This window comes from Gopherus flavomarginatus, chromosome 6, assembly GCF_025201925.1.
Source record: "Gopherus flavomarginatus isolate rGopFla2 chromosome 6, rGopFla2.mat.asm, whole genome shotgun sequence".
NCBI classification, from domain to species: Eukaryota; Metazoa; Chordata; order Testudines; family Testudinidae; genus Gopherus; species Gopherus flavomarginatus.
This window is the reverse complement of record NC_066622.1, coordinates 53,827,072-53,843,187: the sequence shown is the minus strand read 5'-3', so window position 1 is coordinate 53,843,187 and position 16,116 is coordinate 53,827,072. Positions and strand designations below refer to the sequence as shown.

Here is a 16,116-nt window from a genome sequence, read left to right as displayed (position 1 = left end):
TTGGGTCTCAGCTCCCCTACTGATACAGGCTGCTCTGATGCTCCCTTTCTGCAGATGGGAGGAAGTTACTGCTTTAAGGTCCCTTCCGATGCTTGGTTCCTAGCACTATGGCACCTATGTCCAAATCCAGTACGCTCCCACTCTATCATCTCTGCTGCTGGCAATGATCTTCGCATTCTTTTTGTTTCCTGTCGCCCCTCCAGGAGAAGCTCTGCATTGTTTCCTGTGGGGGGAATTATCCCAGGACTGTCTGGGTGAAAGCCCAATCTAACCACTAGTCCACATTGGACTTCTAACCGTTAACTGTTCATATTCAATAAAACCCTTGGAACGTAGCCATCAAAGTAGCCATTTAAAAGAAGCCATTCAAAAAACTTCAAAAACCGACTTCACAAGAGAATTGCAGAGTTTACAACTGATTCTGCAAACTAATCACCTTTAATTTGAGCTTGAAGAGGGACTGGGTGACTGGCTCACTACAAAATCAATTTTCCCTCTCTTGGTCTTGACACCTCCATGTCAATTACTTGGAGAGAGCCACATCCACCCTGACTGAATTAACCTTCAACACTGGTTCCCCTGGTATGGTAACTCCCTTTACATCAGTGTTCCAATATATAGTTATGCCTCTATCTGCAATTTTCACTCCATGCATCTGAAGAAGAGGGCTTTTTACCCACGAATGCTTGTGTCCAAATAAATCTGTAGTTCTTTAGTTGTCACCGGTACTCCTCTTGTTTTTGTGAAATAAAAGCAAAATGCACTCTAAGCTGATCTTAACCCTTTCAATGCCATTACAAACTTAGGATGCTTCTCACTCACAGGCCGGCTGGTGGCTTTTCAGCCAGGCTCCTCCCCTTTCGTCAGCGCTTCAGTTGCTTGGTGTGGGGGTGTCTTGTACTGTAGGTGGACGAGAGAGACAAAGCATGGCAAATGTCTCTGCTTTTAATCATGTCCTTTCTTCCTCTTTTGGCTTTGCTCCCCCTTCAGAGTCCGTTGAGCATCACTGCGTCTCTCCAAGCAAGTCTGAGCAATTCCCCTGGGTGTCCTCTTCAGATAAGTGATTGCACTGTAGCTCCCTTGCTGAAACAATGGCTGTTGATGGGTGAGTTTGACACCTGTCCGGGTTGTGGTTACTTTCCTTGCTGTTGTCACTGGGGAGCTAATATTTGGCTGACTCCCCCACCTTACAGCATAGTGATAACCACACTGCACAATTCTCATAACTTCATATGCATGAATGTAAACATCTATGGGTAGAGAAATGACTTTCAGCAGATCTATCCTTTTCCCCTGATACCTTACAAGGCATCTCTGTATATAAAGAGCATGATTCTAATGAAAATGAGGAGTATGGGGTTACAGCACACTCCCCAAAGGTACAGAATGTCACACTGAGATTCTATTTCATTTGTTATGTAACAGCATTAAAGAATCCATGAACTGACCAATGCATTTTCAAGTGCTCAAATAGCAAGCGCTGTGGTCTCTCTTGGCCATCAGCGACTGAAGATACGGTTTAATGAGCCAGAGCTTCAAGGCGAGGGTGGCTCTGTACCACTGCCTTCCGTTTGCGCTGCTGGGCACCAAGTCCCTGGCGGTCAATATGTGAAGCTGGGAGAAGAGAGTGGGGTGGCAAGCGGTGGTAGAACTTTTGCCACCAGGGTCTAGCTGTCTAACTTCCTCTTCGTACTGCTGGACCCCCGTTGCCTTCAGGTAACACAGGAACTAAGGCAGGAATAGGGTGAGGAAGCAAGTAAGCCGAGCAAGGAAGGCAAAAGTTAATCTTATCTTCATGGGCAGCTCGCACTGACGTCCTTTTTCTGTGCCACAGCTGACAACAACATCCCAGACAGAAAAGTAACAGGCCAAAAAGAAACCTAGCAGCTGCTGAAACAGTTCAGTTGGGAGCGTGCTAGACTAACAGGCTCTTCTATCCTCCTTTATGCACGGGCGGGATGTTTTCTGAGAGTGCAGCAGTTCCTTTCACTGCCACGAGTCCCTCATTTCAGGCTATGCAGCAGGAAAAGACAGCATGGGCTTCTGCACCGAGTTGGCCCACCTGACCTTTCATTCTTCTCTTGCTCTTTGTCAGCAAGGAGAAGAAAAAGAAGCTCTCCCTCAAGCTGGAGTCACACGGGCGAGGTAAGGACGACTTCCTGAGTGCTGGCTCCAGTCCTCTGCTCCGCCAGCTGACCTATCGAGGGGCTACCACCACATTCTCTAGATTTGTCCATCGGTCTGTGCCAGAGTGAGCAACAACCCACTAGGTGGAGTTTCTGTAGTGTAGTGGTTATCACATTTGCCTAACACACAAAAGGTCCCTGGCTCAAAACCAGGCAGAAACATGCTGGCTTCCTTTTCCCACATCCCCTTGTTATTCAGAAAGGGCACTCCTCCTATTGGCCTGTCCCTGGGATAACTCCAACCCCTGCATGACAGAGGATGCTGACAGCAGTGGAGAAAGCACTTTGGTGTCAGGCTGGAGAACCTAGAGTAGTTAGGCCAGTCACCATTTGGAGGCTTGTGGCTTGGCCAACTCTGCTGTTGGAGGTTGGCCTATAGAGGCTCTCACTTCCTGCTGGGCTCCTTTGCGTGACTGGCCAAAGGAGGAAGTGAGGCAGGAATGGGGCAATAGAGGAAAGTTGAGCTGAGGAAGGCAGGGAAGAAGCTGTGCGGCTAAGTGGGGTTAGTAGAGCACCACCCTTCATTCTGCAAAGCCTGGGGAGGTGTGGTTGGCTGCTGGAGGTAGAATCCTGTGCCTGCCTCTTGGCTTCCCAGGAGTGGCTACTTGCAGCCCAGGAGAAGAAGGGAGGTTCTGGGTGAAAGGAAAACAAGCAAAGCTGAGTCCAAGTGGAGAATGGCGGCTCCTTTATGGCCAACCTGGGGGCATGACTGATGGTTTTAGAGGTGGAGGCTGGGCTGGCTGTGAGCAACTGGGATCCAGGAAACCCCCACCTGCCCTTCTGAGGGCTGAACCCATGGAGGTGCGGTTGGCTGCTGGGAGACAGACCCCTGTGGCTGCCTGTTGGATTCCCAGGGATGGCTACTTGCAACCCAGGAGAAGCGGAGTTCTGGGGAAAAGGAAAAGCAGCAATGGTGAGGCTGAGTGGGCTCCTTTCTGGCCGAGATGGTGGACTGCGGTGAGTCTGGGAGTTGCCTGTAAGCCATAAGTGGACGTAGTGCAGTGAAAACTGCTGCTCCATTCTGGCCGACCTGGGGGCGCCATGGATGACTTGGGAGTGGGGGCAGGGCGCTGGCTGCGAGCAAATGGGATCCAGGAAGCCCCAGCCTGCCCCTCCAGGGGCCGAGTCTTCTTCTCTCCTGCCATGGGGAGCCCGACCTTAAGCCTGCCCAGCATGTGCAGCAGCTCGAGCATTAAGCCTTCCTGTGTGCATACTTGAACTACGCCCTAGTGTAATAAGGTGTAAAGTTTAGATTGTGAATTTATCTTTAATTTCCATGGTAATTTACTTTGATCTTTTATTCCTACCACGTATAATCCTTAAAACTCCATCTTTCTGTAGTTAATAAATCTGTTTTATGCTCTACTTAAACTGGTGTATTTTGCTTGAAGTTCTTGGGAAATCTCAGCTCCATTACAAGGCTGGTTCATGTACTATTCACAGTGAGGGAGGGGTGAACCATGTGTAATAAACTCACACTGATCAGGCTTCTGATTAAGGCAAGATAGTATGATCCAGGGGTGCAAGGCTGCAGAGCTGTGGGGGGGGCGACTTTCTATCATTAGTGTTATGAGTGGCTGCAGAAGCATTCATGTAATTCAGTTGGCTGTGTCCCTACCTACGGATGTCTGTGTAAGTGCAATATCTGCCAGAGATTCACAGCTTGTCTCAGCATCACATGTGTGAGAGGGAGCCCAGGTGGTGGGACAAAGGGCTCAGGGGTCCCACTGTTCAGTTGCATCCCATAGATCCCCTCACAGACTTTCAACAACCACAGCGGGTGCTCACTGAGACAGAGAGAGAGATGCCAAAATAGTGATCTCCAGTGCCAGCAGACATCAAACTATCAGAAATTCTGTGAACAGAGAAGACCCTGCTAGTGGAAAATGCCTTTGAAAAAGGCCCTTCTGTCCCCAGCTGTGGTCGTACAGTGCTCTGCGTTGTGGCCTCAAGAGTCATGGATGCAAGTTGAGTTACGATGACCTTTTCCTTGTCTCCACATTTCTTAGGTGCCTCTTCCAACACTTGTCAGAAAAAATGACCGGTTTCTTTTGGAAGCATTTGCACTGCAAGGCAGAGGCAGTCTTCTCTGCTTCTTCAAAGATTGACCAAAAAGTGGGAGGAGAGGATAGATTTGGCAACACACCACTGGGTGCTGCATCTCTAACCTCTACTTTACCTGGCAAGTGCCTCTGGGACTTTTCTCCCAGCTGCTCCATTTTTCATCAGTGACAATCAAAAGGAAGATGACATGACATCTGTGTGTGGACATCCCCAGCGAATCACAAGGACGTGTGGTGCAGGCTTTTGTGTTGCAGCAATTGCAGTCAAAGCAAGCACCATGCCAATGCCAGTCACAGCAGCCTTTTCATCAACTCCAGGCTTGCGATTTGATTCTTTCCAATGTTTCTCTCCAAAGAAGCCTTTTCCTTAGCAAGCAATGACTTGGATACCAAGGGAGGTCTCTTCTGTTTCCTAGAAAGACACAGGAAAATGTGAGCAGAGGAGACAAAACCCGTAAAACAAAGTGCTACTGGGAGTTGAACCCAGGATCTCCTGTTTAGTAGACAGGTGTTAGCCACCCAAGCCATGGTGCCTGCCTTGAGAAAATACTTACAACTGTTCCCTTTGATGGTCCAGGACAACACCTGCAAATTCCAAACTACAGACATTCCCCATTTCCCTCAAGACTTGCACGGAAGAACTGGCAGGCCAAGCCAGGATCTTCTGGTTACTAGGAAGACACTTCAGCCAGCTCTTCCCAAAGATCACTATCTAAAGACCTTTAAACAGCCTCTGTAGATGTTCACTGACAAAGAGATGCCAAAATAGAGTTCTCCACTGCCTGCAGCCATCACACTACCAGGAGATCTGCGCACAGAGAGGCCCCTGCTGGTGGAAAAGGCTTTGGTAGAGACTCTTCTGACACCAGCCTGTGCTCATATACTGTTTAGCACTTTGTGTTGTGACTTCAGCATCCACAGATGCCAGTTGAGTTGGGGGACATTTTTCCTGTCTCCACATTTGTCTAATGGCTCCTTTCAACACTTGCCACCAAAAAGACTTGTTTCTTTTGCAAGCAATGTGCAGCTAGGCAAAGGCAGTCTTCTCCATTTCCTCAGAAGATCACCAAGCTGTGGGGAGAGAAGACACATTCAGCCAAGCTGGATGCTGAATCTCCTCTTTGTTCAGCAGGTGTCTTTGAAGGACATAAATCTCCACCATGTAGAGGGCAAGAATAGGAGTTTATTACACACAGTACTGGCAGAGTGTCACCTTGCATATTAGGCTCAGAGACACTGTTAATTGAATACAATAGAATATATAGATTTTCCATGGGTGGGGGAAAGAGACGGGGTAGGGAGTTCCAAACTCTGGGATAGGTTTTGCAGCAAGACATGATAAGCACAGTAGCCAAAGGTTAACAGGTTACATAATGTCTCCACGCATGGTCTCAAGTTAGCAAGTTAACATTTCATGAATACTTTGATAAAAGGTTATTAGTATAAAATATCTATGCTGAATTCTGATTTGAGGTCCATAGGAAAGGAGCAACTCCTTTGATTGTCCTCCAGGTACATTCCTAGGGTTTAAAGCAAAGAAACAGTGAAAGTATATTGCAATAAAGATTGTTTTCTGTGTGTCTTAAGGCAAGGCATTGGTCCCTGGGAAGGGAGGTGGAAGGATGCCATATCTTATAGTGACATCTGCCAACTTTTCATAAACTCAAGGTTGGATCTCTGGGAAGAACGTCTCCCTACAGAAGAGACTTACACAATAGGAACAGGGATTCTTTGTTCAATCTGCAACTCTGAATAAGATACAATTCTTTTGTTCTTAGCTCCAACAACTGGCAATTTGCTGACCAAGCCTATCTTAGCAAGCAAGGCTTTCTGTTTACCCAGCTTTCTTTTACCTGGTCACGATTTGCTAGGCTTCTGGTCCCTTGATTATACTGTGGACTTTGGGTCTGGAAAAGAGCTGGCACAATCCATAGACCAGGTTGTTATATAATATGCACATGAATTTTAACCCTTCACATCCAGTAATGGCAAAGTTCTTGGTTCAGGCTTGTAGCAGTGATGGAATAAACTGCAGGTTCAAATCAAGTCTCTGGAGTCCATCCACAGCTGGGATGGGTCATTCAGTCCCTTGTACAGAGCTTCAGTTTGAAGCAAAGTCCCTTCAGAGGTATGAAGCAGGACTGAAGACAAGATGGAGACGAGGCATCAGCCTTTTACAGTCTCTTGCCATGTGGTCTTTGTTTTCTTTGTCCCAAGGACACTCTATCCAGCACGTGGCATAGAAAAACCTTTGAGTTTTGTCCATAGGCAGGTCCCTGCATACCTTGCTGAGCCACAAGGCATATCTACCTTCTCTCAATGGGTTGATTGTAGAGCTGATGGTCCTTAATGGGCCATTTAGCAGGCTAGGCAGAACTGACACCAACTTGTCTGGCTGGGGTGTTCCTCGGAAGCATAGCACAAGTTTGAATACAGACAGCATAGAGCCAATATTCATAAAGTCAACTACAAAAATGATACACATCTAGAGATAGCATAATTATAATCAGCCAATCAGAACCTCTCCATAGACCCCTTTCACAACAACCTTTCTATTATATTGGCTGCAAATATAGAACAGTGGTCACAATGGTGATCTATAAAGTTACAGATTATGTTAATAACATCACAGGAGGTGACACGGCATCAGTGAGACTGATATTGGAATACTGTCTCCAGTTTTGGTGTCCTCATTTGAAAAAGATACTGTGAAATTGGAGCTGGGGCAGCAAAAAGCCACCAAAATGTTCTGAGGGCTGGAGAAAAATGCCTTCTAGTGAGCTATTGAAAGAGCTCCATCTGTTTAGCTTATCAAAAGAAGATTGAAAGGTGACTTCACTGAAGTGTTGAAGTGCCTTAATGGAGAGAAAAGATTGGGTATTAAAGGGCTCTTGAATGGAGCAGAGAAAGACATAACAAGACCCAATGATTGGAAGGTGAAAAGAGACAAATTCATATTACAACTAAGCCCCAAATAGTCAACAGCGAGGATGATTCACCACAGGAACAAGCTACCAAGGAAAGTGGTGGAATCTCCATCCCCTGAAGTCATTCAATGAAAACTAGATGACTTTCCCCCAGAAGTAGCTATTGTGTCATGCAGGAGGCCTGTGATATGCAGGGGGTCAGATTAGATGCTGTAATGGTCTCTTCTGGCCAGAAAGTAGACTAATTTTACAGATACTAGTTTTCGGAAAAATTGAGTGTAGCATTGGGACCAGCATCTGAAGTTTTACTGTCTAGCCAGCTTACTGCCTAGAACGAACTCTCCTTGAGTGGGGTGACCACAGGGAGTAGCTCAAACCTCCAAAGGGCCTGGCCAGGGAAATTGATGCTAGCCTTGGTACATGGACGCACACCGCCAAATTAATGTGCTTAGTATGGGCCTGTGTCCTCGACTTTATACAATTTCCAGAGCGTTGCACTGTGGGTAACTGTCCCATAGTTCCCGCAGTCTCCCCTGCCCATTGGAATTCTGGGTTGAGATCTCAATGCCTAATGGGGCAAAAATAGTGTCATGAGTGAGTCTGGGTAAATGTCATCACTCAATCCTCCCTCCATGAAAACAACAGCAGACAATCATTTTGCACCCTTTTCCCTGGATTGCCCGGGCAGACGCCATAGCACAGCCATCATGGAGCCCATTCAGCCTTTTTTCACTGTCACCGTATGTCTTCTTTATAGTGCTGACAGACGTGGTACTGCAGTGCTACACAGCAGCATCCCCTTGCTTTTTGCAAGTTAGCAAAGATGGTTACCAGCCCTACTGTACCGTCTGCTGCTTTGCAAGTGGACAATGACAGTTACCAGTTATACTGCACCATCTGCTGCTGTCATGGGTGCTCCTGGCTGGCCTCGATGGGGTCAGCCACGGGCTTATGGACAAAAATAGGAATGACTCCCCAGGTCATTCTCTTCTTTAAGTTTTGTCTAATGGAGAGTCAGTTCTGCCTAGATTATCAGGCAAGCCTACTAAAGAACCAGAGGGGCAAACGGGCGCTCCGGGTCAGAGCCCTAGAGATCCCGCAGAAATGATGCGCTGCATGCCATTCTAGTGGGTTCCCCTGCAACAACCCTACCCATTGCTTCCCTTCTCCCCTACCCCTCCTGGGCTACCATGGCAGTTATCCTCCCATTTGTGGGATGAAGTAATAAAGAATGCAGGAATTTGAAACAACACTGACTTTATTGCTTCTGCAAGCAGGGATCAAAGGGGGGAGGGGAGCGCAGCCTCCAGCTGCTATGAATGAACCTGGGAGTCATTCCCATCTTTGTCCAGGCACCCCCGGCCGACCTCACCGAGGCCAGTCAGGAGCACTCACGGGACGACGATGATGGATACCTGTCCTACTGTACCGTCTGCCGTCCGCAAGGGAAGGGAAGGGAATGCTGCTGTGTAGTGCTCCAGCACCACATCTGCCAGCAGCATCCACTAGACATACAGTGACACTGAAAAAAGGTGAGAGAGGATTTTTTTCCCTTTGCTTTCATGGGGGCAGGAGGCGGGGGAACGACATATACTCTGAACAACCCGCGACAATGTTTTTGACCCTTCAGGCTTTGGGAACTCAGCCAAGAATTCAAATGGTTTTTGGAGAGTGCGGGAACTGTGGGATAGCTACAATCCTCAGTCGCCCATCCCTCCATGAGCGTCCATTTCATTCTTTGACTTTCTGGTACGCTTGTCTCAGTTCCTTAAGTTTCAGCACTGCGTTGAGTCCCTATTGTGGCCTCTGCCCATCATAGCCTTGGAGATTTTTTCAAATGTTTTGGTATTTCGTCTTTTGGAAAGGAGTTCTGATAAAACAGATTCATCTCCCCATACAGAGATCAGCTTCAGTATCTCCCGAACAGTCCATGCTGGAGCTCTTTTTTGATTCTGGGACTGCATAGTCACCTGTGCTGATCAGCGCTCCACGCTGGGCAAACAGGAAATGAAATTCAAAAGTTCACGGGGCTTTTCTTGTCTACCTGGCCAGTGCATCCGAGTTCAGATTGCTGTCCAGAGCAGTCACAATGGTGCACTGTGGGATAGCGCCCAGAGACCAATACCGTCAAATTGCAGCCACACTAACCCTAATCTGACATGGCAATACTGATTTCAGCACTACTCGTCATCAAGGAGGAGTACAGATACCGGTATTAAGAGCCCTTTATATCAATATAAAGGGCTTCTTTGTGTGGAGGGATGCAGGGTTAATGTGACATAAACTCGTAGTGTTGACCAGGCTAGAGAGAGCAGCAGGTTTCCCCTTTTGTTTCCTGCTTTAGTTTCCTTGACTAGTTTCTCCTCTGCACCAACTTGCTGTATTTGTTTGTGAGTCTGACTAGCTCAGTTGGTAAAGTATCAGACTTTTAATCTGAGTGTTCAAGTCCCTGGTCAGGTAATAAACTACTCATTATATCTTAAAAATCTGTCTTTCTGGAGTCTTCTTTGATGTTTTTTCTCTTCAGGATTTTGCCTTTTCTAAGAAGGGCCTTTGTGTGTGGGGTATTGAAGGGGCAACTTCCTGACAGCCCCTCTGTCCTTGCAGGCTGGAGGAATAAAGGCCTCTGGGCATATAGCATGTTCCTGCCCTGCACGCACACACACAAAATATCCCTATGGAATTAGAATCACCTGCTGCATTCCCCTGTTCTGCTGGATCCCCAAATGAGGATACTCTTCAGCCTAAACCCATGTCAACTCTTTGCCCAGTGCCCCTCAGTCCCAACCCTCAGTCCCTCCTATGCTCACTGCTCCTCACTCCCAACCAGAGCCTGCTCCTCTTCACCCTTCTCCTCTGTCCCAACCCACAACCCCCTCCTATTCCCAGTGCCCCTCAATCTCAACCCACAGCTCCTTCCTTCCCCCCAGCAGCAGGTGCTTCAGACCCCCTCAGGAAGATTTTCTTGCAAGGTTTCGTGTATGAGTCTTCATGTGGATTTTACAGTAGATTGGGAATATGTTGGGTTGCTTGCCAAAATGATCACTTTTGGCTGGTGTTGGATTCCCAGTCTCCTTGTTATTGGGACAGGAGAAATAAAGGGTTGTTGTCCTTGTTGTGTGAATCGAGGGCAGCAGAACTGTGCTTGGCAGACCCAGATGGAGGGACTCACCCTCAATTCAATAGCACTTGCTAGGCAGGGGACATTGGTTCCAAAGCCAAGTGGGCTGGGGCCTGAGTCCTCATGCTAAAATTTATGTGTTAGACCAACTTTAGGACAGGGTGGCTGTGGAGCGGTGAGTGAGTCCCTAGACAACATAGTGAGTACGGTGCCTTCTTATTTTCCCCCTTTTCCACCCAGGATGGCAGATGAACTCTACAGAGGCACCTCTGGGCTTGCACTGACTAAGGACAACAGCTGTGAGTGGTGTGCAGAGAGAAGATGGCTCATGTTAAGTGAATTTTGGTTGCTGGACTTGCGAACCTTAAGGAGAAGGACACTGCCCAGCTTATTTGTGGGTGGGTCTTTCCCTCATAGTTTAGGTTTATGTGTTGGGGCTGCTGACATGACTTCTGCTAACCCTGGGCTTGCATTGCAATGTAAACGTACCCTGAGAGTGCAGCTATACTGAGATAAAATCCCTGTGGCCTGGCTGGCCTGGATGATCTGATTTGGGCTCCTGAGGCTCAGGTTGTGAGGCTAAAAACTGCAGTGTAGACATTTGGGCTCAGACTGGAGCCCAGGCTCAGAGACCCTCACCCCTTGTGGAGTCTCAGAGGCTGGGCTCAAGCCCAAGTGTCTACACTGTAATTTTATTACCCTGTCGCACAAGCCCCACAAGCCTGAATCAGCTGACCCAGGGTTTGAGAATAGTGACTTGGGTGTGCTAATGGCAGTGTAGACATAATGCTAGGCTATGTCCACACTGCAATGAAACATCCAGGGCTTCCCCATGCCAGCTCCGGCTCCTGGGGCTTGGGCCGTGGGGTGGTAAATTTGCAGTGTAGACATCTCAGCTCAGGCTCAATACCGGGGTCTGGGACCCCACAAGGTTGGGAGGGAGTTTAGCAAGCAAAAAAGGTAAAATGGCAGTGGAGTATTACCGTGGACTCAGTGGCATTTCTCCATTGGTCTGTCTGCTTTGGGGCAGGGACAATAACACGTCCTGCTGCTTTTGTTGTTTCAAAGGGCGGTTTAGGATTTTCATTCTCAGACACTGGGCACAAAGCAGGACTCAACCCTCAATGCAAATTAATTGAGCTGCCCACAGATTCTGGCAGCCACAATGAGCATTTGGTGCGAGAGCTCAGACCTGTCCCTGTCTCAGAGGGAGGGGGTCAGCTGCGAGGGGACTGGACCACTGTCCTATCAGCTCTTATCTCCCAAACTTTCAATAACTCTATTATCAGTGGCTCTGAGCATAATTCAAACCATAAGAAAAACCACACTGGGCTAGGCCAAACGCCCATCTGGCTCTGAATCTTGTCTTCTGACAGTAGCCATACCATGTACCCCAAAAGCCACTCCCCTAGGGACCTGACCCCAGGATCTCCTGCTTACAAAGCAGGTGCTTTAGCCAGCTAAGCCATGGTGCTTGCATCTGGTTAAAACACAGTGTCTGACCACCTTCGGTCGGCAGCTCGTGGCTGGTGTACACACTGCAATGCCACATCTGGTGACAAAACTGCCCTCTTTTGGTGACAAAATAAAACCACTTCAATGAGAGGCCTAGAGCTTTTTGCAGCAAACTTTAAGGGACAGAGTGAAAGTGTAGATGCTGCCGTTCATTATATAACCATAACTGGCCTCCTCCAGTATCCCATAATGGCTGCCGTGAACTCGCCTGCCCTGCATTCTGCTACAGAGCCATGGGACCCTCCCCATTCATAGCTCCAGGAAGTTCTGACAGCTAAGCCTGCTGCTCTGCTCCGGCAGCCAGGAGCAAATCTCTGCCGTGGATGCTGCTCTCTCCCGCCCTGCAAACACAGAGCAGGTGGCAGGAGCTTCCTTACAATGGGGGCGGTGGGGCATTGGAATCTGAACTGCGACAACCCCATGATACCCCTTCCTTCGAGGAGGCTCTTACCTTCTAAACAGGGACGGCTGTTTTCTAGTAAAATCACTACAAGGGAAGGAGAAAACTCAAAAGAGGTTCCTCCTGGCGCTCACGTCTGTGAACCCAAATACTCTCTCAGTCCTCGAAGAGAGACCTGGAGAAGGAGACTTGCTAAAGCAAAGCCCCAAGGGTCTCTGAGGTTTCCCTGGCCCCTCACCCCTGTCCTGCCTGGCTGATGTCAGCATCTCTCTGTGAGGTCACCACCTCCCCACCACCTTGGATGAATAGTCTGAGGTCCTGCAAAAGGCCTTTGTGATGTCACTGTCACACCCCTCCCTTACTATGCCAATGTCCAGCCCCTGGCCTGGACCTTTGGAGGTTTGAGCTGCTCCCTGTGGATCACCCCACTCAAGGAGTGTTCGTTCTAGGCAGCAAGCCAGCTAGACAGGAAAACATCAGACGCTGCTCCCAATGCTACACTCTGTTTTTCAGAAATTAGTCAACTTTATGGCCGGAAGAGACCATTAGAGCATCTAATCTGACCCCCTGCATATCACAGGCCTCCTGTATGACACAAGAGCTACTTTAGGGGCAAAAACATTCCAGAAAGGCATCTAGTCTTCAATAAATGACATCAGGAGATGGCGAATCCACCACTTTCCTTGGTAGCTTGTTCCTGTGGTGAATCAGCCTCACTGCAGAATTTTTGCACCCTATTTCTAATATGAATTTCTCTTTTCACTTTTCGGCCACTGGGTCTTGTTATGCCTCTCTCTGCTCGATTAAAGAGCCCTTTAATACCCAGTCTTTTCTCTCCCTGAAGGCACTTCAACACTTCAGTGAAGTCACCTTTCAATCTTCTTTTGATAAGCTAAACAGGTTGAGCTCTTTCACTACTCACTAGAAGGCATTTTTCTCCAGCCCTCAGAACATTTGGTGGCTCTTTGCTGCCCCAGCAGAGCAGTTTGCAGGGACCACTGGAGTGGTTCATGGAATGGCTGGTGGAGTGGAGCGGCTCAGACTCCCTGCTTGCAAGAGGGGAAGTATTGCCTCCTAGAGGCACCCAGGGGGGTGATGTGTAATTGTCCCAGGTCACTGGGTGGGGGCTCGAGCCAGTTTTGTATTGTTTTATTGAAGCAGAACCCCTAGATACTGAACCCAGCCTTGTTTCTGCCAACTCAGAGGGGCAGAAGAGTTACAGGAATTTATCACACAACCCTCCCTGTTCCCATGGGGAGAATCTAGGGAAGGGGGAGTCATTCCTCACCTGTGCTCCCAGAAGAACTGCTAGGACTCCTTCCTGCCAGCTACTAACTCCTGGATTCACCTTCAGCTCCTGGGATCTTTCTGCTCCAAAGGCTCCAGAGGCCTTGGGTTGGGAGGGCGTCACTGCATAGTCTGAAACACAAGGGAGGATTCTGGAATTGAAGAAAGGAGCAAAAAATGGAGAGGAAAGAAACAGAGAGAAAATGCCTTATCTCTCTCCCCTCCCCGTCCCAGCAAGAAATGTTACCAAGGATCAGCGTTAGGGGAAATGGTGCCCTGGGTAAAACTTAGACTTTGGCACTTCTCCATCGCCCCTAGACGATCCCCCTCTCCCTTTACCCCCTAGCTCCGGCACTCCCAAACCTTGTGCCTCCTTCACCCCAACTCCTGCCACCTCCTGTGCCCTAACCCCTACACTGTGACCCCTTTGCCCTTAACTCCCATACTCCCCTCTTGTGCCACCAACCACTGCCCCCTCCTGAACCCCCTTGACCCCTAACCCGTGCACCCCTTCCTGTGTCACCAGCCACTGCCCCCTCCTGAATTCCCTTCACCCCAACCCCTGCTCCCCCTCCTGTGCACCAGCCACTGCCCCTCTCCTGAACCCCCTTCACCCTAACCCCTGCACCCCCTCCTGTGCCACCAGCCACTGCCATCTCCTGCACCCCCTTCACCTCTAACCCCTCCACCCCCTCCTGTGCCACCGGCCACTGCCCCTCGCCTGCACCCCCTTCACCCCTAGCCCCTGCACCCCCTTCTGTGCCACCAGCCACTGCCCCTCTCCTGCACCCCCTTCACCCCTAGCCCCTGCACCCCCTCCTGTGCCACCAGCCACTGCCATCTCCTGCACCCCCTTCACCCCTAACCCCTGCACCCCCTCCTGTGCCACCAGCCACTGCCCCTCTGCTGCACCCCCTTCACCCCAACCCCTTCCCCCGCTCTTTTGTCCCCAAACCCTGCGCCCCCTCCTGCATCCACGTGCGGACAGTGATCTGTGTGCATGCAGCAGCTAGCATTGCTCCTCCCTGGGATGCTGCTCCTCCGGGTACCCCTAGGGGCTGTGGGGGTGGGCAGATGAGAAGTGACCTCATCCGAGCTCCCTGCATCCAGGTCACTTTCCTCAGCTGGGCTGCATAAGGGGAGGGCAGAGAGCAGCAGCTTCTGATGCTCCCCTCACAGCACAGCCCAGGTGGAGAAAGTGACCAGGACGCATGGAGCACATAGTGTTGCTCCTCACTCCCCCCAACCCTCTATGGGCCCATGGAGGAGCATTGGGGCAGGGGAGAGCAGTGAGCAACTTTGCACTGCCACACGGTGCCCTTTGACCCACTGGAGCCTTGGGTGGCTGCTGGGGGCCCCACCCCTAGTGCCGGCCAGGCTCCCCAGCACAAGCAGCAGAAAACACAGGGAGACTGGCCAAACACTGAGCAGCGGTAGCCTAGGCGGCACGTAATGGAGGTCGGAGGGGCTCAGTCTCCCCAAACCTTGCACTGCCAAGGGGACAGTGGGGCCCATGACTGGGACCCCGGCCAAATTAGGCCACCCTGCAAAAGTCTCCCCTATGTCAGCCCCAGGGCTGGAGGAGCTCCCACTCCCTGCTATGGCCCAGGGGCTGCAGCAGGGGTACGGAGCTTCTCTGGTCTCAGGGCCGCAGCGGGGCAGGGGTAAAGGAGTGACAGGGTGGGGTTGGTGGGGGAAGGGGTGGAACAGAGGTGATAGTGGATGGGGCTATGGGTGGAAGGGAGCAGAGCCACAGACAGAAGGGTGTGCATGGTTCTGGTGCTGGGGAACCCACACTTGTTCTCCCTTTCCCTGGGCTTTGGCATCACTAGCCCCTGCTTAGCGAGTAGGGTTCAGTGGTCCCCATAATGTGGGGTATGACTCCTAGGGAGACACAAAGGAACATTCATGGGGGCACCTCAGGGCCTGAGTCAGCCCCCATGGAGGGCAGGGAGAAAGCACCACTCAGCCCCACTCTGTCCCAGCTCTTCCCCAACCCCACCCTCAGTCTGGGCCTCTGGCACCCAGCCCAGTGATGACCCCCTTGCCCCTGTCCGCACCACTCTCCCCAGCAAGAAACAGCCCCACTCCCAGCCCTGCTTCTCGACCGTGGCTTCCGAGGGGCCACAGCCATGGCTAAGAGGGCACAATGTGAAATGTTTGGGGACCACTGGTTTAGAGTGATGTCCTCAATCCTTCTCTGCAGTCCAATAAAAGCTATTCCTCACCCATCTACCCCTCCATCAGGATGGACTAGGTCTGTTCTGCTGCCCTTCACTCATACAGGAAGGAGAATAACATTTTATTCCACTCAATCCTAAAGTGATTTGTAACCCAAGACCATCCAAAACTGGTCATTTTGGGGAAGCGGCCCCATCATGCTGCATAGCTAGGCAGAGTAGGTGTGTCTATGCAAACACGGTCTGTTCCTGAAGTCTTTCCCCAGCTCCTCACTAGATGTGAGGGGGGAGCTCATTCAGACCCTGCTTACGCTTAGTATTTAAAAACTCCTTAGTGTCCCTGTCTCTGTCGGCCTTAGATTTCTCCTCCTGTCCATTTTCTTACAGTTCAGATGAGGTGACCCAGTGGTTAAGGTGATGGACTGCTAATCCATTGT

At 50.0% G+C, this 16,116-nt stretch overlaps 1 pseudogene; it reads left to right on the top strand.

Moving 5' to 3' along the window:
* The window catches only part of LOC127053869 (zinc finger protein 883-like), a 433,432-nt pseudogene that overhangs the window by 8,343 nt on the left and 408,973 nt on the right, over positions 1 to 16,116 (top strand).